The 23,617-nt window shown below is 39.8% G+C and overlaps 1 protein-coding gene across 7 annotated transcripts in view; it reads right to left on the bottom strand.

The window, feature by feature from the left end:
* Nucleotides 1–23,617, bottom strand: part of PDS5B (PDS5 cohesin associated factor B) — a 186,831-nt gene that overhangs the window by 152,499 nt on the left and 10,715 nt on the right. The window lies entirely within an intron of this gene.

The following is a 23,617-nucleotide window of genomic DNA, read 5'->3' as shown; positions in this document are numbered from 1 at the left end:
TTCACCAGTTACAGGATGGTCTCGATCTCCTGACCTCGTGATCCGCCCACCTCGGCCTCCCAAAGTGCTGGGATTACAGGCGTGAGCCACCGTGCTATCACTACCACTTTTTAACAGTTACCAAAGGACCCTGGCCAGCACACTAAGAAAAGAAAAAGAAATCAACAACATAAGGATTGGAAAGAAACCACAGTCTCATTACTTGCAGGTGACAGTACTGTCTATACAGAAACTCAAAAAATTAGTATTGTGAACATTAAAACTTAGCAAGGTGGACCAAAAAAATCTGTTTCATTTCCATATACCGGCCAAAGCAGCTGAAAATGTAATTTTAAACCAAAAAGTTTATTATAAGATACATTTTAAAAATCTAACCAGGGCCGGGCGCATTGGCTCATGACTGTAATCCTAGCACTTTGGGAGCCCGAGGCGGGTGGATCACCTGAGGTCAGAAGTTCAAAACCAGCCTGGCCAACATAGTGAAACCCTGTCTCTACTAAAAATACAAAAATTAGCTGGGCGTGGTTGCGGGCCCCTGTAATCCCAGCTACTAGGGAGGCTGAGGCAGGAGAATCACTTGAACCCAGGAGGCAAATGTTGTAGTGAGCCAAGACTGCACCATTGCACTCCAGCCTAGACGACAAGAGCAAAACTCCATCTCAAATAAAATAAAATAAAATAAAATAAAATGTTTAACCAAAGATATCTCAGACCTATGTGGAGAAAATTATTACATTTTGGGGGCCACGTAATGCTTCAGTCAACAACAAACCATATATAATGGTGGTCTCATAAGATTATAATAGAGCTGGAAAATTCCTATCATCTTGTGACATCATAAACCATCATGATATCATACTTTATTTTTTGAAATAAATTTAACATAGCCTAATTGTACAGTGTTTATAAAATCTACGGTAGTGTACAGTAATGTCCTAGGCCTTCACATTCGCTCACCACTCACTCACTGAATCACCCAGAGAAATTTCTAGTCCTGCAAGTTCCATTCATGGTAAGTGCTCTATATTTTTTATCCATCATATTTTTACTGTACCTTTTGTATGTTTAGATATGCAAGTATCATTGTGTTACAATTGCCTATGATATTCAGAACAGTAACATGCTGTACAGATTTGTGACCTAGGAGCAACAGGCTACACCGTATAGCCTATGTACACCCTACCATGTTCACAGTGAAGAAACTGCCTAACAAAGCATTTCTCAGAATATACCCCTGTTGTTAAGTGACATGTAACTCTACTATGTCTATATCATAAAGATGCTCAATATCATAAAAATGTCAACTCTCCCCCAACAGGGTACCTCAAAGACCTTAGCACCAAATTTTTAAATCATTTGGACATGCAAACAGCCAAACAACTTCTGAAATACAGGGTAGGGGGATTTGCCCTGCCAGACAGTGAGACTTGTGTAAAGCTATAATAATTAAGGAAGTGTGGTATGATGGTGAAGACAGACAATTAGGCTGCAAAACAGAATTGAGTCCAGAAACAGACTCACATGTATACGGAAACTTGATTATGAGAGTTCGTTCTGCACGTTTTGCAAAAATGAGGTTGTGACAACTATCCATATGGCAAAAATTAAGTATCAATCCCTGTTCCACTACTGGTGGGGAAAAAAGAAAAAAAGCAACCCCAGTGGACTGAGATGAAAGACAAAGCTTTAAAGCAGGAGACTATCTTAATTACCCAAGTCTGAAGAGATGACTTCTTAAACAAAAGTAAATATAAATAAATACATGAATGCCCATATAAACCATAAAAGATCTTACTACATTAAGACTATCTGTTTTTCACAAGACACCAAAAAAAGTAAAATTATTAACTTCAACAACGGAGAAACAAGGGAGAAGATACGTGAGGGATATGCTCCAAGACCACCAGTGGATGCCCAAAACATATAGTACTGAACCCTATATACACATTTTTTTTTTCTACACAGTAATGGGCCAGTAGTATTACACTGGACGGGTAACTGGACAAAGGAATAATTCACATCCTGGACAGGATGGAGCAGAATAGCACATGATTTCATCATACCACTCAGAACAGTGGGCACCTTAAAACAGTAATTGTTTAATTATAACAATTTTCCACTTAGTATTTTCAGACCATGGTTGACCACTGGTAACTGAAATCACTGAAAGCAAAACCTCGGGTAGGACTATTGTATCTGCAACTCACAAAACTGATTTTTTTTTAAGTTAGTGAATTCAAGTTAGTAGAATGTGTCCCCTCCAAAATTCTGGTGTTGAAACTTAACAACCAATGTTTTAGTAGTATTGAGAGGCTGGGGCCTGAGTGCTTAGGCCACGAGGGCTCCTCCCTTATGAACAGGATTAGGCCCTTAAAAAAAGCATCCCCTGGCAGCCAGCGTTTGGCTATCTGGCCTTTCCGCCTTCCTTCCACCATATGAGAACACAGCATTATTCACCTCTGGAGGATGCAGCCCTTACCAGACTACACAACCTGCTTGTGCCTTCATCTTGGACTTCCCAGCCTCCAGAACTGTGAGAAATAAATTTCTGCTCCTTATAAAAAATTACCTGGCCTTAGGTATTTTGTTATAGCAGCACCAAGGGACTAAGTTAGTAATCAGAATATATAAAGAACATACATAATGATGAAAAACACAACCGAACAGTAAGAATAACAGCACACTGCAAAAGAAGAAATATCCAATAAACACTTGACATGTTGTACCCCTCTCATTTGTAATGAGAGGAATACAAATTAGGACCACATTGAGGATTTTACACCCACTGAATTAGCCAAAACTGAAACAAGTAATGCCATTATTAAGCCTGATAACAGCAAGGGAAACAGAAATGCCACAGCTGGTTTAAACTACTCTTCTTTAACCCTTAGGGTTCACAGGGACCAGCCTCCTCTGAACCAAATGGGCCCTGAATACCTGTAAAAAATCTTGAGTTATATGTGCAAGAAACAAGTGGGAGAATAGCTACTGAATAAAAACAGCATTTGCCACAGTGGTCTCTTCCTTTCCAATATTTACATATCTTATTTATGTCATATTGTTCTGTTCCCAAGATACCCAAAACAATATGTCTATGTTGTAGATATGTATGTGGCTGCCTCTCCCACAATCATTACACCTCTCTCTCTGATAATGTAACTACAATAAAATTTAGGGAAGTACTAACAAGCAACTCTGTAAGTAGGTGCTAACTGGTGGCCAAGACAGGATAATTTCATCGCCCTACATTATATTAAATAAATGGCTTAGGATAAAACAGATTTAAGCTGATTGGGATATGGCAATTCTTCTAGCCAGAGGTTATTTATTCAGAGGTGGTCTGACTGTAGCTCAGAAATTTGTTTTGGATGACACACATAACATGGACACGATTTCACTGTCTCACTACTGGGAGAGCTCTCTTTTGCATATGAGTTCTCTATGCAAAGACTGTCAACGTCAGAGAAACTATTAATAGATGAATTACATTAATAGGTAAAAGAAGAAAATGCACAGGACCATCTAAATTAAACTGTTTATTATTCCTGACTTTAATCCCTTAGAGAAAATCAGGAAGAGAAGGAAAATTCTTTACTATGATAAATACTACTTTTCAGAAATAAACAGTAAACTTACAAACACTAGGGCATTTCCACTAGGACAACTGAAAGATGAGAGTGCTCGCAATATGTTAGGATTCTTGAATTGTTAAGGAACAAAATTTTGCAGTTCAACTACCTTAAACAAATTTTTTTTTAAAAGGCTATATTGTCTCAGGTAAATAAATAATCCCAAGGTAGAGAAGGCTTCAGCATGGTTCCAACAATGTTCTTGGCCCCATTTCTGTCCAATTCCCTTGGATTAGAAATCAGACAATGGCAACTCAGGCTACATTTTCTTGTATTTATATGCAGACGCAGGCATAATAGCAAAATACTGAAAATACCTACATGTCCTTCAATAGAAAAGTTACATATTTCTTGGTAACATCATAAAATGATGAAACATTTTATGTGCTGGCTCAAAATCCAAAATGCATCACTAAATTGAAAAGGCAAAATAGTATCCATAGTATGATCCCATTTGTGTTTTTAAAGTATAAAAAAATTTTAAAGAGACGGGAGGGGCCAGGCGCAGTGGCTCACTCCTGTAATCCCAGCATTCTGGGAGGCCAAGGCGGGTGGATCACCTGAGGTCAGGAGGTCGAGACCAGCCTGGCCAACATAGTGAAACCCTGTCTCTACTAAAAATACAAAAAATTAGCTGGGTGTGGTGGCGGGCACCTGTAATCCCAGCTACTAGGGAGGCTGGGCAGGAGAATCACTCGAACCCAGGAGGCAGAGTTTGCAGTGAGCCAAGATCGCGCCATTGCACTCCAGCCTGGGCACCAAGAGCAAAATTCCATCTCAAAAAAAAAAAGAGAGAGAGAGAGGAGGAAAAATATAACTTCTAGCTTAGCATCTTGATGTATTTCCAGAACCCAACATATAGCTATATTTCATAGTATCAAGGAAGTCTTTGACTTTAGGCAAGAATTTAGACACTATAAAAAAATTTCAATATTCTGAAAACAAAAGTCTACTCTGGATTGATGAATTATTGCACTAATCACATAATAAAGATTAAAACTAAAATTCACAGAGCACCTATTGCCAGGGACTATATAAGTTACTTATATGTACTTTCTATGATTTATATTTCCAGCAACCATGAGATATTTTATATCCGTGCTTATTAAGAGAAGCAACATGTCCAGAGTTCACATGGTCAAAACACTTGTATTTGATACACTTGTATTTGATACAATTCCAGATGTAATTCCAAAATTCACACACTCTTCATTACACCATGATGACTAGAAGTTCAATAAGTGTCTTTAAAGGGTACAGACTTTCTCTCCACACTCACTATAAAAACGTCACAACTAAAAATTATAGAAAAGGCAAAATATAATAAAGTGCAATCAATCCCAGTAGGAGTCATCTATTCTTGATGATTCAATACACATGCTTTATATAATAAATTATGATAGCACATTTCACTTTTGTATACCCGGAATCTTCCTAATCACTCTATCAAAATTCTGATTCCCAAAAATCTCAATTCAGCTTTGGATAATATAATTTTGCAATTGATGAAAAACTATCTGATGAGTAACTGAAAATAATGTATAGGAATTTAATGACAAAAGTACCAGGAGTATCCCTGCTTATTCTACTACACAACAAGATAGACAAACCTCATAAAAATGATGTTGAACAAAGTAAGTCAGATACAACAAACTATATATAGATATGAGTCCATTTATATCAAGTTATAAAATAGACAAAACATGCTATCACAAAATCAGGATAGTGGCTACCCTTGGGGTAATCATAATTGAAAGGGGGCACAACGGAGGTGGTTCTGTGGTGTCAGTGATGTTCTGTCTCTTGATCTGAATGCTGGTTACATAAGCATGTAAAAATCCATAAACCTGTCCACTTATAAACTTGTGTTTACTTTGTACACATATCAAGAAAAAGTTACAAAAGGGACAAACTCAACTAAGCTCAATCCATCTTTACTGGAGAACTTTAAATAATAATAGTCTCAGAAATATTCACAAGACTTCCAACAGGATTAAGAGGAAGATACAAGAAAATCAGTCACATGAGTAGGTATAGTGGAAAGAACCTGACATTTGGAGTCAACAGCCAAAACATTTTGACTTGAGCCACTGTCACCTTAGACAGCTCACTCAACCATTTTGAATGTTTTTACGTTTGTAAAATAAACCTGGCAATAAGTAATATCTACTTTGCCTGGTTCATAGATTATAAGAAATTAATTATTAGATAAATATTTGAGACAGATCAGTAAACTATTAAAAATCCAATGTGGACCAGGCCCAGTGGCTCACACCTGTAATCCCAGCACTTTGGGAAGCCAAGGCGGGCAGATCACTTGAGGTCAGGAGTTCAAGGCCAGCCTGGTCAACATGGTGAAACCCCTTCTCTACTAAAAATACAAAAATTAGCCAGGCGTGGTTGCAGGTGCCTATAATTCCAGCTGCTCTAGAGGCTGAGGTATGAGAATCGCCTGAACCCGGGAGGTGGAGGTTGCAGTGAGCTGAGATCACACTACTGCACTCCAGCCTGGGTGACAGAGTGAGACTCCGTCTCAAAAAAAAAACAAAAAATCCAATGTGAATAATGTGAATCCCAGCTGATTTTCTTGCCGAAACGGATAAGCTCATCCTAAAATTCATATGGAAATTCAAGGAACCCAAAATAGGCAAATGAAACTTGAGAAAAAATTGAAAGTTGGAGGGCTCACAATTCCCAATTTCATAACTTACCCCAAAGCTACATTAACTAAGACAGTACAGCACTGGCACAATGAGATATACACCAATGGAACAGAACAGACAGCCTAGAAATAAACTCTCATATTTACAATCAGTTGATTTTCCAAGGATGCCAAGCCAATTTAATGGGAAAAGAACAGTCTTTTCAACAAATGGTGACAGAACAGGTTATCGACATGTAAAAGAATGAATGTGCACACCTACTTCATACCATATACAAAAATTAACTCAAAACAGACCAAAGACCTAAATATAAGAGCTAAAACTATAAAATTCTTAGAGGCAAAAACAGAGATTTAAATCCTTACAACCCTAGATTAGACAGCATTGTCTTAGATATGACACCAAAAGCATAAATAACATAGCAAAAATAGGTTAAACAGACATGATTAAAACTTACATCTTTTGTGCTTCAGAAGCTATCAACAACAAAGCAAAAAGTCAATTCACAGAATGGGAGAACATTCATACACATCATATATATAAGGCACTTGTATCTAGAATATATAAAGCATTATTACAACTGAATAGTAAAAAGATGACCCAATTTAAAAATGGGCAAAGGATCTGAATAGACAGTTTTCCAAAGAAGATATACAAATAGCCAATATACAAATAAAAAGATGCTCAACATCATTAATCATCAGGAAATGCAAATCAAAACCACAATGTGCTACCAGTTTACACCCACTGCAATGACTATAATCAAAATGACAGACGATAAGAAGTATGGGCAAAAACATGGAAAAACGGAAACACTCATACACTGCTGGAGGGAATGTAAGATGATGCAGTAGCTCTGGAAAACAGTCTGGCTTTTCCTCAAATGGTTAAACGTGGAACTACCATGTGATCCAGCAATTCTACTCCTACGTTTATACCCAAGAGAAAGAACATATGCCCAAACATAAACTTGTACACAAATCTTCAAACAGCATTATTTATAATAGCTGAAAAATGGAAATAACCCAAATGCCCATCAAACTGATTAATAGATAAGCAAAATGTAATACAGCCATAAAATGAAATATTTGGTAATAAGAAAAAATGAAGTACTGATACATGCTAAAACATCAGTGAACTTTGGAAAACTGCACTAAATGAATGCCACTAGTTACAAAACACCAAATGATTTCATTAATATGCAATGTTCAGAATAGGCAAAACTACAGACAAAAAGTCAGTCAGTGGATGCCTAAGGTTGAGGGGTGTTTTAGTCGATTTTGTCCTGTTGTAACAGAATACCACAGTCTGGGTAATTTATAATGAATGAAAATTTATTTGGCTGACAATTATGGAGACTGGAAAGTCCAACATTGAGGGGCCAGCGTCTAATGAGGGTCTTCTTACTACCACATAATATGGTGGAAGGCATCACATGGGCAAAAGAAAGAGAAAAGGGCCTCCCCTTTTATAATGAATCCACTCCTGTGATAACTAACCCATTTCCGCAATAGCAGCATTAATCCATTCACTCAACCCTCAGGATCTAATCATCTCAAATTAGGCCCCACCTCCCAACACTGCTGAATGAGGATCACGTTCCCAACACACGAACTTTGGGGAACCATTCAAACCACAGCAGAGGGCATTGGCTAAGAGGTGCAGGGTTTCTTTTGAGGGTAATGAAAACATTCTAAAATTGACTGTGGTGATGCATGTACAACTCTGTCAATATACTAAACCACCAAGCTGTACAGCTTTTAAATTAGTTAACTGTACGATATGTAAATTATACCTAAATAAAATTGTTCTTAAAAAAACAATGTGGGCCGGGCACAATGGCTCACGTCTGTAATCCCAGCACTTTGGGAGGCTGAGGCGAGTGGATCACCTGAGGTCAGGAGTTCGAGACCAGCCTGACCAACATGGTGAAATCCCGTTCTACTAAAAATACAAAAAAATTAGCTAGGCTTGGGTGATAAATGCTATAATAAAGGCATATACCAATACAGGTAAAGATTCCAGGTGTCTGAATACGTGTGCACTGAGGTAAGGAAAACTCCCTGAAAAATCACACCAGTTAAATCTTTAAAAAGATGCACAGTCTCCTGAGGGATGGCCTAGGTGAAGAAAAAAAAAGATGCACAGTCTGAAAGTCTGCCAACAGAACAAACCCAGGCAGATTTCATATGAAATTAAAAGTACTGAATATGAGAGTATTCAATAGTTTCATATAGCCAGAACTCAGAAATTCTGTTGAAAAGTAAAGATTCTGCTGGAGAGAGAAGCAGAGACAGATGTATCAGGAACCTTGAATGATCAAACTTATTTTTTCTTGCAGACAATGGGAAGTTAACAAAAAGGGGGGCAGCAGCAGTGAGAACCAGGCACAGTGGCTCATGCTTGTAATCCCAGCACTTTGGGAGGCCGAGATGGAAGGATCGCTTGAGCCCAGGAGTTCAAGACCAGCCTGGGCGACAAGGTAAAACCCCGTATCTACAAAAAATACAAAAAATTAGCAGGGAGTGGTGGCACGCACCTGTAGTCCCAGCTACTCAGGAGGCTGAGGCAGGAAGATCACTACAGCCCAGGAGGCAGAGGCTGCAGTGAGCCAAGATCATGCCACTGGACTCCAGTCTGGGCAACAGAACAAGACCCTGTCTCCAAAAAAAAAAAAAAAAAAAAAAAAAAAAAAAAAAGTTTTAACCGAAATAATAAAATGATCAAATGTCTTTCACAGAAACTGTTTTAACAATTACTGAAGGATGGAGTAGAAAAAGACAAGACTGGAATTGGGAGACCAGTTAGGAGGCTACTACACTAATGAATGAAAAAATAACAATAAGGACCTCAACTAAACCGAAAGCAACAGGCATAGAGAAGAGAAGGGTTTGGGATAATACAAGAAGTAAATTTAGTGACTAACTGAAGAAAGAAGAAAAGAAATCAGTGAATGAAAATGAGAAATGAGGTAAAACATCAGATGCTGATTTGGGAGTAACATATAACGGAAGCCATGGAAATGAATGACTATGCAGAAAACGCTTAGAAAGGAGGTGGAAAAACAAAAAAGACAAAATCCTGTGGGACAGTTTTTCTCCAAACTGAAATGCCCCTATTTGTGATCAATTCACATAAGTAAAATTCATAATTATTATATTTGGGAACTTAAACCATAAAGATTAATACTACTTTATGAAAAAAAATAGATGGCTCTAAAAAGGAAAGAGTAATAATTTCAGCCTCACTTAAACTTTTCAATAAGAAAGGTTTTAAAAGATTTGAACTAAAGGCAGCATGGTATAATACTAAGAGGAGAGGAATAACACTGAGTACCTACCCAGTGCTCAAAATTCTAACCACTTAATACGTATTAATTCATTTCATCCTCACCAACAACTCTGAGGTAAGCAATCTCTTTCCTAGAGAGTGAGGCACAAAGAGGTTAAATCATTCACTCAAGGATGAACAACTAGTAAGGGGAGAGCCAGGACTCAAATACAGTGAGGTTCCAGAGTCCACATTTTTAACCACTACATATCTCTCAAAGGAAAAAATTAGATTTTTAAAGCAAAAAAAAAAATTTTTTTGGTTCAAATGTTGGATCTACTACCAACATTAGCACACTGGTAACTTTTAAGCAACTCTATCCATCTCCTCAAGTGTAAGAAGGAAAAGATCACAGTATTACAGGATTATTATGAACATTTGGTTAGGAATGCAAAATGCCAGAGTAACTGTTAGTGTTACTAACAATCATACTTAACATTTATTGAGTACTTATTGGAATACATCAAGACATTACACCTTAAGCACTTTACATAGGGTATTTTATCTAATCCTCAAAATTGTCTTTCAGAGAATATTATTAGAATTAGAATTAGAACTCAATCGCTAACAGCAACCTGTCCCTTAACTTATTATGCACTTTCTTATTTATACTTCTTTAACATTTTTGTATTGGGCTCCCTTAACTTCCCAAGTATTACCTATATGTACCTACACTGATTTGTATTAACTCACCGTCACTTTCAACTGATGATCTAATCCACTGATACATAAGACACACCACATCATCTGCCAGCCTATATGCATCTATGCCCATATACTCTACCATCTCTTCATGTTACAAGAAATTCTCAGTGCTCTTAAATAAGCCAACTCTTACACTAGTCAATCTTTTCCTACTGCAGGACATTGCTCCAGCAATTCTATCATCTCTTTCCTGCCTCCATCAACTTTTTTCCTCTACTAAATTTTATTGCCATTAGCATAAAAAGGTGTTCTCATTTCTTTTGTGTTTTTTTTTTTCTTTTTTTCTTCCCATCCCCACAATTTTAGCCTCTGCTGGAGATCTCAGTTCCCAAGGAAGGAATGTTTCCACCAACGGATGCAGTAATGGTTCCATCACTGTAAGCTGAGACTGCCACCCAGCCACTTTGGACTCTTCATGACCAACAAAAGATGAAGATTACAGAACTGACTAGGGTGACTGATCTCACTATCAAGGGGAAACTGGGCTGCTACTACACAAGGGGGCTAAGAAAAAGTATGTCTGGAATGTAGGAGTTCCTCTGGGACACCACTTACTATTTCCATGGACTATGGTTAAAGTCAGTGGAAACAATCCAGGCAAGACTGCTAATGGTCCACAATTACAGAATAAATAAATGAAAGCAAGCAAGCAAGCTTGGTTCACCCCACCAGGCAAGAAATCACAACTGAGTTGTTAGCCAAAGACAGAGGGAACATGGAATGGCAGTGGAAGAAGGTAATTACAGATAACAACTACAAGCACATAACTTGATGCATAAGTAAGAACTCTAATAAGTATTTTCCTCTTACTTTAATGTAAAAAAAATCTGTGTATATAATTAACCAATTTATTCTTTTCTCACCTTTTCTACTACAGTCTAATAGTAGCTAGCCTCATATCTCAGTATTTAAATTAAATACAAAATGTGACTTAGGTAAGAGAAAAATTAATCCAACAATGGATAAAGGGATTTGGAGCCTCTCTTAAGGAGAGGATTTATGTGTTATTTGAACTAAGGACAGTTGCATTATGCACAGCAAAAGTACAATTTTCCAACCATCTTTATTTGCAAATTAAATATGATTAAAAGAGGTGTGCATGACAAGGGGGTGAACTGTGATGGCTTTGTATTGTATCAACTTAGCTAGGTTGCAACTACCCTTCTCTAAATTCTTTTCCATGAATGGGTGTGAGTTAGGGTTTGCCTCAAAAGAAATTTCCATGAAATTTAGAAGACAAAAGTGAAGCAGTAGCCACGTTTGTGTTCAGTAGGTCAACATAAGATAAGCACTGCCACTTTCTCACGTTGTCATGGATCTTTTGGTTCACCTTCGGTGGCATAGGGTAGCAACTGGGCTCACAGCTCCTCCAGTGCCTATCAAATCTCGTTCTCCAACTTCTCCAAATAATCCTGGGACCAGTTTGTGTGCAGTTCCATGGTAAAGTGTGCCATATCTACTGCCCACATCATCAAAGTTGCAGGTTCAGAAGCAGTGAGACAAGCAATGCAGGTTCAAGTTTGAGCTTATGGGTCAGCTCACTTCCATGACTTCCAAATCTCTGTAGGTTCCAGTTCAACCATGATCTCCCCCACTTCATGTCTATCGCCCCTTCCCAACTGCCAGCCCTACCAACTTCAAGTATAGCAACAGACTCAGAAGCATACAAACGCTTCCTACAATTGGTTAAATATATATATATATATATCAATCACTGTAATAAATCTTTTAAACACTATAATTTTGCTTCTTTAATCAAACCCTAGCTGATAGAGATGGAAATGTAATTTAGGGTTAGACTACTGTAGAAAGGGGTGAATATGTCCACCTGTCTCTTCTCTACCTCATATAACCCCAACTAAATGTTTGCAACTTTTAAAAATCAGTTGGGGTTATATGAGGTACAGAAGAGGCAGGTGAACATATTCAGCCCTTTTGTGGTAATCATGCACTGGCTTTCCTTCCATCGGCAAAAATACTTCAGAATTTAACTGAAGATCTCTCTTCAAGATGGCCAAATAGGAACAGCTCCAGTCTACAGCTCCCAGCGTGAGCGACGCAGAAGACGGGTGATTTCTGCATTTCCAACTGAGGTACCGGGTTCATCTCACGGGGGCTTGTCGGACAGTGGATGCAGCCCACAGAGCAGGGCGGGGCATCGCCTCACCTGGGAAGCGCAAGGCGTTGGGGAATTCCCTCTCCTAGCCAAGGGAAGCCGTGACAGACAGTACCTGGAAATTCAGGACACTCCCACCCTACTACTGTGTTTTTCCAAAGGTCTTAGCAAACGGCACACCAGGAGATTATATCCCACACCTGGCTCAGCGGGCCCCACACCCACGGAGCCTCACTCACTGCTAGCACAGCAGTCTAGAGATGGAACTGCAAGGCGGCAGCGAGGCTGGGAGAGGGGCATCCGCCATTGCTGAAGCTTGAGTAGGTAAACAAGTCGGCCGGGAAGCTCGAACTGGGTGGAGCCCACCCAGCTAAAGGAGGCCTGCCTCTGTAGACTCCACCTCTGGGGGCAGGGCATAGCTGAACAAAAGGCAGCAGAAGCTTCTGCAGACTTAAACGTCCCTGTCTGACAGCTTTGAAGAGAGTAGTGGTTCTCCTAGCACAGAGTTTGAGTTCTGAGAATGGACACACTGCCTCCTCAAGTGGGTCCCTGACCCCCGAGTAGCCTAACTGGAGACACCTCCCAGTAGGGGCAGACTGACACCTCATACAGCCAGGTGCCCCTCTGAGACAAAGCTTCCAGAGGAAGGATCAGGCAGCAACATTTGCCGTTCTACAATATTTGCTGTTCTGCAGCCTCCACTGGTGATACCCAGGCAAACAGGGTCTAGAGTGGACCTCCAGCAAACTCCAACAGACCTGCAGCTGAGGGTCCTGACTGTTAGAAGGAAAACTAACAAACAGAAAGGACATCCACACCAAAACCCATCTGTACGTCACCATCATCAAAGACCAAAGGTAGATAAAACCACAAAGATGGGGAGAAACCAGAGCAGAAAAGCTGAAAAATTCTAAAAATCAGAGTGCCTCTTCTCCTCCAAAGGAGCGCAGCTCTTCCCCGGCAATAGAACAAAGCTGGACGGAGAATGACTGTGACAAGTTGAGAGAAGAAGGCTTTAGATGATCAGTAATAACAAACTTCTCCAAGCTAAAGGAGGATGTTCGAACCCATCGCAAATAAGTTAAAAACCTTGAAAAAAGATTAGACGAATGGCTAACTAGAATAAACAGTGTAGAGAAGACCTTAAATGACCTGATGGACTGAAAACCATGGCACAAGAACTACGTGATGAATGCACAGGCTTCAGTAGCCGATCTGATCAAGCAGAAGAAAGGGTATGAGTGATTGAAGATCAAATGAACGAAATGAAGCAACAAGAGAAGTTTAGAGGAAAAACAGTAAAAAGAAACGAACAAAGCCTCCATGAAATATGGGACTATGTGAAAAGACCAAATCTACGTCTGATTCGTGTACCTGAAAGTGACAGGGAGCATGGAACCAAGTTGGAAAACACTCTGCAGGATATTATCCAGGAGAACTTCCCCAACCTAGCAAGGCAGGCCAACATTCAAATTCAGGAAATACAGAGAACGCCACAAAGATACTCCTCGAGAAGGGCAACTCCAAGACACACAATTGTCAGATTCACCAAAGTTGAAACAAAGGAAAAAATGTTAAGGGCAGCCAGAGAGAAAGGTCGGGTTACCCACAAAGGGAAGTCCATCAGACTAACAGCAGATCTCTCAGCAGAAACTCTACAAGCCAGAAGAGAGTGGGGGCCAATATTCAACATTCTTAAAGAAAAGAATTTTCAACCCAGAATTTCATATCCAGCCAAACTAAGCTTCGTAAGTGAAGGAGAAATAAAATCCTTTACAGACAAGCAAATGCTGAGAGATTTTGTCACCACCAGGCCTGCTGTACAAGAGCTCCTGAAAGAAACACTACATCTGGAAAGGAACAACCGGTACCAGCCACTGCAAAAACATGCCAAATTGTAAAGACTATAGATGCTAGGAAGAAACTGCATCAACTAATAAGCAAAATAACCAGCTAACATCATAATGACAGGATCAAATTCACACATAACAATATTAACCTTAAATGTAAATGGGCTAAATCCTCCAATTAAAAGACACAGACTGGCAAATTGGATAAAGAGTCAAGACCCATCAGTATGCTGTATTCAGGAGACCCATCTCACATGCAGAGACACACACAGGCTCAAAATAAAGGGATGGAGGAAGATCTACCAAGCAAATGGAAAATAAAAAAAAGCAGGGGTTGCAATCCTAGTCTCTGATAACACAAACTTTAAACCAACAAAGATCAAAAGAGACAAAAAAGGCCATTACATAATGGTAAAGGGATCAATTCAACAAGAAGAGCTAACTATCCTAAATATATATGCACCCAATACAGGAGCACCCAGATTCATAAAGCAAGTCCTTAGAGACCTACAAAGAGACTTAGACTCCCACACAATAATAATGGGCAACTTTAACACCCCACTATTGATATCAGACAGATCAACAAGACAGAAAGTTAACAAGGATATCCAGGACTTGAACTAAGCTCTGCACCAAGCAGACCCACAGAACTCTCCACCCCAAATCAACAGAATATATATTATTCTCAGCACCACATCGCATTTATTCCAAAATTGACCACATAGTTGGAAGTAAAGCACTCCTCAGCAAATGTAAAAGAATAGAAATTATAACAAACTGTCTCTCAGACCACAGTGCAATCAAGCTAGAACTCAGGATTAAGAAACTCACTCAAAACCGCTCAACTACGTATGGAAACTGAACAACCTGCTCCTGAATGACTACTGGGTACATTAACGAAATGAAGGCAGAAATAAAGATATTCTTTGAAACCAATGAGAACAAAGACACAACATACCAGAATCTCTGGGACACATTTAAAGCAGGGTGTAGAGGGAAATTTATAGCACTAAATGTTATAAAAGAGAAAGCAGGAAAGATCTAAAATTGACACCCTAACATCACAATTAAAAGAACTAGAGAAGCAAACATATTCAAAAGCTAGCAGAAGGCAAGAAATAACTAAGATTAGAGCAGAACTGAAGGAGATAGAGACACAAAAAACCCTTCAAAAAATCAATGAATCCAGGAGCTGGTGTTTTGAAAAGATCAACAAAATTCACAGACTGCTAACAAGACTAACAAAGAAGAAAAGAGAGAAGAATCAAATAGATGCAATAAAAAATGATAAATGGGATATCACCGCCAATCCCACAGAAATACAAACTACCATCAGAGAATACTATAAACACCTCTATGCAAATAAACTAGAAAATCTAGAAGAAATGGATAAATTCCTCGACACACACACCCTCCCAAGACTAAACCAGGAAGAAATTGAATCCCTGAATAGACCAGTAACAGGCTCTGAAATTGAGGCAATAATAGCCTACCAACCAAAAAAACTCCAGGACCAGACGGATTCACAGCCAAATTCTACCAGAGGTACAAAGAGGAGCTGGTACCACTCCTTCTGAAACCATTCCAATCAATAGAAAAAGAGAGAATCCTCCCTAACTCATTTTATGAGGCCAGCATCATCCTGACACCAAAGCCTGGCAGAGACACAACAAAAAAAGAGAATTTTAGACCAATATCCCTGATGAACATCAATGCAAAAATCCTCTAAAATATTGGCCAACAAAATCCAGCAGCACATCAAAAAGCTTATTCACCATGATCCAGTTGGCTTCATCCCTGGGATACAAGGCTGGTTCAACATACACAAATCAATAAACGTAATCCAGCATATAAACAGAACCAGAGACAAAAACCACATGATTATCTCAATAGATGCAGAAAAGGCCTTTGACAAAATTCAACAACCCTTCATGCTAAAAACTCTCAATAAACTAGGTATTGATGGGACATATCTCAAAATAAGAAGAGCTATTTATGACAAATCCACAGCCAATATCATACTGAATGGGCAAAAACTGGAAGCATTCCCTTTGAAAACTGGCACAAGACAGGGATGCCCTCTCTCACCACTCCTATTCAACATAGTGTTGGAAGTTCTGGCCAGGGCAATCAGGCAAGAGAAAGAAATAAAGTGTATTCAATTAGGAAAAGAGGAAGTCAAATTGTCCCTGTTTGCAGATTACATGATTGTATATTTAGAAAACCCCATCGTCTCAGCCCAAAATCTCCTTAAGCTGATAAGCAACTTCAGCAAAGTCTCAGGATACAAAATCAATGTACAAAAATCACAAGCATTCCTATACACCAGTAAAAGACAAAAAGAGAGCCAAATCATAAGTGAACTCCCATTCACAATTGCTTCAAAGAGAATAAAATACCTAGGAATCCAACTTACAAGGGATGGGAAGGACCTCTTCAAGGAGAACTACAAACCACTGCTCAACGAAATAAAAGAGGACACAAACAAATGGAAGAACATTCCAAGCTCATGGATAGAAAGAATCAATATTGTGAAAATGGCCATACCGCCCAAGGTAATTTATAGATTCAATGCCATCCCCATCAAGCGACCAATGACTTTCTTCACAGAATTGGGAAAAACTACTTTAAAATTCATATGGAACCACAAAACAGCCCACATTGCCAAGACAATCCTAAGCCAAAAGAACATAGCTGGAGGTATCACACTACCTGGCTTCAAACTATACTACAAGGCTACAGTAACCAAAACAGCATGGTACTGGTACCAAAACAGATATATAGACCAATGGAACAGAACAGACCCTTCAGAAATAATACCACACATCTACAATCATCTGATCTTTGACAAACCTGACAAAAACAAGAAATGGGGAAAGAAATCCCTATTTAATAAATGGTATTGGGAAAACTGACTAGTCATATGTAGAAAGCTGAAACTGGATCCCTTCCTTACACCTTATACAAAAATTAATTCCAGATGGATTAAAGACTTAAATGTTAGACCTAAAACCACAAAAACTCTAGAAGAAAACCTAGGTAATACCATTCAGGACACAGGCATGGGCAAGGACTTCATGACTAAAACACCAAAAGCAATGGCAACAAATGCCAAAATTAACAAATGGGATCTAATTAAACTAAAGAGCTTCTGCACAGCAAAAGAAACTACCATCAGAGTGAACAGGCAACCTACAGAATGGGAGAAAGTTTTTACAATCTACCCATCTGACAAAGGGCTAATAACCAGAATCTACACAGAACTTAAACAAATTTACAAGAAAAAATCAAACAACCCCATCAAAACGTAGGCAAAGGATATGAACAGACACTTCTCAAAAGAAGACATTTATGCAGCCAAAAGACACAGGAAAAAATGCTCATCACTGGCCATCAGAGAAATGCAAATCAAAACCACAATGAGATACCATCTCACACCAGTTAGAATGGCAATCATTAAAAAGTCAGGAAACAACAGGTGCTGAAGAGGATGTGGAGAAAAAGGAACACTTTTACATTGTTGGTGGGACTGTAAACTAGTTCCACCATTGTGGAAGACAGTGTAGCGATTCCTCAAGGATCTAGAACTAGAAATACCATTTGACCCAGTCATCCCATTACTGGGTATATATCCAAAGGATTATAAATCATGCTGCTATAAAGACACATGCACACGTATGTTTCTTGCAGCATTATTCACAATACAAACACTTAGAATCAACCCAAATGTCCATCAAAGATAGACTGGATTAAGAAAATGTGGCACATATACACCATGGAATACTATGCAGCTACAAAAAAGGATGAGTTCATATCCTTTGTAGGGACATGGATGAAGCTGGAAACCATCATTCTGAGCAAACTATCGCAAGGCCAGAAAACCAAACACCGCGTGTTCTCACTCATAGGGGGGAATTGAACAACGAGAACACTTGGACACAGGGTGGGGAACATCATACGCCAGGGCCTGTAGTGGGGTGAGGCGAAGGGAGGGGAGAGGGATAGCATTAGGAGAAATACCTAATGTAAATGACGAGTTAACGGGTGCAGCACACCAACATGGTACATGTATACTTACGTAACAAACCTGCACGCTGTGCACATGTACCCTAGAACTTAAAGTATAATTATAAAAAAAAAGACAAGGATTAAAAAAAAAAATTTAACTGAAAAACATTGTTTTGAATGCATTCACTTCCTAAAGGAGCAAGATCAAATATTAAAACCTAACTTCTTACAGTTACATTTACATTAAAACAAAACGGGCAATGTTCAAATTCAAAAGAAAAATCAACTTTAATAAATGCATTTAAACTGCACTGTCCCTTATACTTGTGCTGGCAATACAAAAGAACCAACTTATTAAAAGATGTATGTGCCATCTCTAAAACCAATTCAATCTAGTTCCCTCTTGAACATACCTTTTCTTTAATCTGCTTAGCTAAAGTCAGAGCCATAAACAAATATCTGTAAAATGATCCTAAAGGGTCTTTTGGACTTGAGCTGGTCCTGCCTAACCATTTAAAGATAAATGTCCAACAGCCCTATCTATTTTTAGACAGAAGCAGTTGAGACAATTACATTTTAGTATTTTTTCCTCAGAGTAGAAATATCAAGAGGGGTAAAGGTCAAAGACAGCTGAAAAATAGTATTTTCTTCCAGTATCATCTGGTACCATGTGTCCCACTGCTGTCTATCAGGTTGCTGCTAATAAAGAGGAAAAGAGACAACAGTAGAAATATGGCTATCCCTTTCACCAGCCTTCATAAACATTCATTAGCTCTTAGCTTTCCATCAAATAACCTATTCTTACCAAGTGTGTGTGACTGAAACAATACTGAGTTTCTATGTTATTCTAAAACAAGGTGTGTATTAAGTTAGCAACTGTGTTTAATGCCCAGTTTAAAATGAATGAAAATGAATGTGAACAGTTCTGGATGTGGTGGAATAGAATTCAGCAAACTCACTGAAATAACCTTTCCACAAATAGCAATTATAAACCCTGGGAAAAAAATACTTTTAAAGAATGACTTGAAAACAGAGGAAAGCAATCAAGAGCAAGTAAAAACTGGAGATATGACCATGAAAGAAGGGGAAGTACACTGGAGGAGATTCAAATTTGTACAGCATTACTCCTGAGGACACTCCCAGTTTGCAGCAGCATAGGGCAGATAGAGCTCAAGCAGAAAGCTGTTTTATTCAAGACTACAAAGTGGCTAGAAAATCAAAGGGAAAATTCAAAGGAGAGAGCTACGGTAGGAAGCCTCAAATACTAATATAAAAATATAAACTCCTTCAAATTATTTGCTGATCCCTGAACTTCATATGCTCAGGGAAGATTCCAAGGATCCTAAAAGAAAACAACAACTAAAAAGCTCAAAGAACTCAGCAGCAATTTTAGCTGCTGTCCACTGCGGAGGACACACGAGCTTTAAGTTTGGACAAGTGAGAAGGGCTTGGTAAACACCTCAAACTTTTTTGTTTTGTTTTGAAGACGAAGTCTCACTCTGTTGCCCAGGCTGGAGTGCAGTGGCATGATCTTGGCTCACTGCAACCTCCGCCTCCCAGGTTCAAGTGATTCTCCTGCCTCAGCCACCCAAGTGGCTGGGATTACAGGTGCCTGCCATCACACCTGGCTAATCTTTGTATTTTTGTAGAGACAGGGTTTTGCCATGTTGGCCAGGCTGGTCTCAAACTCTTGACACCTCAAGTGATCCACTCACTTCGGCCACCCAAAGTGCTGGGATTACAAGCATGAGCCACTGGGCCTGGCCAACACCTCAGACTTTCTATAGCCCCATCTTAAAACAGAAGACCAAGGTTCCAAAAATCCAATATAATCAGCCACTAATTTTAACATTCATCAAGGGAAGATAAAAAGAGTTTAGAGATATGAAGTATCATATCCTCTCTACAACAAAAATTTTCTATTTATGAAATGAAACAGGAAAATGTGACCTACTATCAAGGGGGAAAAAAGAGTCAAAAGCCCATTAATACAGACAAAGGAATAAACAAGGACTTCAAAACAGCTATTATGAATACATTCAAAGACTTAAAGAAAAATATGGTCACAATGGGGAATCTTGGCAGATAAATGGAATTTTTTATACAAAACACTGTAACTGAAGGGTGCATTCGTTGAAAACAGGCTTCACTGCACATTAGAAAGAACATTTAAAAGAGTCTCTGAAAAACAGAGAAAAAAATTAATACATACTCATGGACCAATTTTAAACAGAACAATGTGTAAGCAGAATCTCAAGAGGAAAAACAGAGGAATGGGGCAGAAAAGGTTTTTTGTTTTTGTTTTTTTTTTTTGAGACAGAGTCTCGTTCTGTCACCCAGGCTGGAGCACAGTGGCACCATCTCGGCTCACTGCAAGCTCCGCCTCCCGGTTTCACACCATTCTCCTGCCTCAGCCTCCTAAGTAGCTGGGACTACAGGCGCCCGCCACCATGCCTGGCTAATTTCTTTTTGTATTTTTAGTAGATGGGGTTTCACCATGTTAGCCATGACGGTCTAGATCTCCTGACCTCATGATCCATCCGCCTTGGCCTCCCAAAGTGCTGGGATTACAGGCGTGAGCCACTGCGCCCAGACAGTATTTTTTAAGTAAGGTCTAAAATATACCAAATTTTGGGAAAAAGTATCAACTTACAAATCAAATAGGCCAGGTGTGGTAATCCCACGCCTGTAATCCCAGCACTTTGGGAGGCCAAGGCGGGCAGATCACAAGGTCAGGAGTTCAAGACCAGCCTGACCAACCTGGTGAAACCCCATCTCTACTAAAAATACAAAAAATTAGCTGGGCATGGTGGCGTGCACCTGTAATCCCAGCTTACTTGGGAGGCTGAGGCAGGAGAATTGCTTGAATCCAGGAGGCGGAGGTTGCAGTGAGCTGAGATCACGCCACTGCATTCCAGCCTGGGTGACAAAACAAGACCCAATCTCGCAAAAAAAAAATAAATAAATAAACTCAGCAAACTCCAAACAGAATACAAAAACAATTCACAAATTCAATATAACTTTATCCTACTCAATATGAATGTTATATTTATATGACAATAACTTTCAACATCAAATTGTTGAAAGTTAAATAAACAATGGAGACCACAGAAGAATAAAATGACATCTTTAAAGTGATTAAAGAAAAAAAACTGAGGCTGGGTGCGGTGGCTCACGCCTGTAATCCCAGCACTTTGGGAGGCCGAGGCAGACGGATCATGAGGTCAGGAGATCGAGACCATCCTGGCTAACACAGTGAAACCCCGTCTCTACTAAAAATACAAAAAATTAGTTGGGCGCCATGTCAGGTGCCTGTAGTCCCAGCTACTCGGGAGGCTGAGGCAGGAGAATGGCGTGAACCCGGGAGGCGGAGCCTGCAATGAGCCGAGATAGTGCCACTGCACTCCTGCCTGGGCGACAGAGCGAGACTCTGTCTCAAAAAAAAAAGAAAAAGAAAAAGAAAAAAAAACATCAACTGAGAATTCTATATCCAGCAAAAATATCCTTGAAAAATGACAGTAAAATATAGATATATTAAAGTAATGAAAACTGATGCTATTACTAGACCTATGCATTATGCAACATTAAAGGAAGTTCTTGGTGGCATGTGCCTGTAGTCCTAGCTACTCAGGAGGCTAAGGCAGGAGGACTGCTTGAGCCCAGGAATTTGAGGTTACAGTGAACTGGGTACACCACTGCACTTCAGCCTGAGCAATACAGTGAGACCCTGTCTCTAAATAAGTTAATAAAATGGAATATTTTAAAACTACAATAATCTCAATAAATACCAAAAAGGGGAGAGGGTATCTGACAAAATTCAGCACCCATTCATAATTTAAAAATAAAAATCCTGGCCAGGCACAGTGGCTCACGCCTGTAATCCCAGCACTTTGGGAGGCCAAGGCAGGTGGATCACAAGGTCAGGAGTTCAAGACCAGCCTGGCCAACATAGTGAAACCCCATCTCTACTAAAAATACAAAAAAATTTGCTGGGCGTGGTGGCGGGCGCCTATAGTCCCAGATACTTGACAGGCTGAGGCAGGAGAATTGCTTGAACCCAGGAGGTGGAGGCTGCAGTGAGCCAAGATCGCACCACTGCACCCCAGCCTAGGTGACAGAGTGAGACTCCATCTCAGAAAGTAAATTAATTAATTAATTTAATTTAATTAAAATCCCAGTGAACTGGAAGGAAACATCTTGTCTGATTTTCTTTTTTTTAATCTACAGAATATCCACTGCTGACATACTACTTACTGAGGAAAGACTAAATGCCTTCCCCTGTAAGATCAGAACAAGAAAAGGATGTTCACTCTCATTTAAAAAAAAATTCATCATTTTAAAACATATTTTATGTTAACACTGAAATTAATTTTCTTTCTTTTTTTTTTTTGAGACGGAGTCTCGCTCTGTCACCAGGCTGGAGTGCAGTGGCGCGACCTCCGCTCACCGCAATCTCTGCCTCCCAGGTTCAAGCAATTCTCCTGCCTCAGCCTCCTGAGTAGCTGGTACTACAGATGCACACCCCCATGCCCAGCTAATTTTTGTATTTTTTAGTAGAGACAGGTTTTCACCATGTTAGCCAAGATGGTCTCTATCTCTTGACCTTGCAACCCCCGCCCCCCCTGCCGCCCCACCCCCAACCCCATCCCCAAACCCCCCCCAACCCCATCCCCAAACCCCCCCCAACCCCATCCCCAAACCCCCCCCAACCCCATCCCCAAACCCCCCCCAACCCCATCCCCAAACCCCCCCCAACCCCATCCCCAAACCCCCCCCAACCCCATCCCCAAACCCCCCCCAACCCCCCAGCCTCAGCCTCCCAAAGTGCTGGGATTACAGGCATGGGCCACTGCGCCTGGCCTCTTTCTTTTTTTTAAAGACACAGGGTCTATGTTACCCAGGCTGGACTCGAACTCCTGGGCTCAAGCAATCCTCTTGCTTCCCAAGTAGTTGGGACTACAGGACCATACCACTGCACCCAGCCATTCTCACCATTTCTCTTCAATGTTGTATTGAAGATCCTAGATGCTGCAATAATATGTGAAAAAGAAATTAAAGGGCCAGGCACGCTGGCTCATGCCTGTAATCCCAGCACTTTGGGAGGCTGAGGCAGGAGGATCACTTGAGCCTAGGAGTTCAACACCAGCCTGGGCAACATGGCGAACCCCATCTCTACAAAAAATACAAAAAAAAAAAAAAATGAGCCAGCCATGGTGGCACATATCTGTAGACCCAGCTACTCAGGAGGCTGAGATAGGAGGGTGGCTTGAGCCCAAAAGTTCCAGGCTGCAGTGAGCTATGATGGCGCCACTAAAC

Source organism: Pongo pygmaeus, chromosome 14 (assembly GCF_028885625.2).
Source record: "Pongo pygmaeus isolate AG05252 chromosome 14, NHGRI_mPonPyg2-v2.0_pri, whole genome shotgun sequence".
Lineage (NCBI taxonomy): Eukaryota > Metazoa > Chordata > Mammalia > Primates > Hominidae > Pongo > Pongo pygmaeus.
This window is presented reverse-complemented; position numbering and strand designations above follow the sequence as displayed.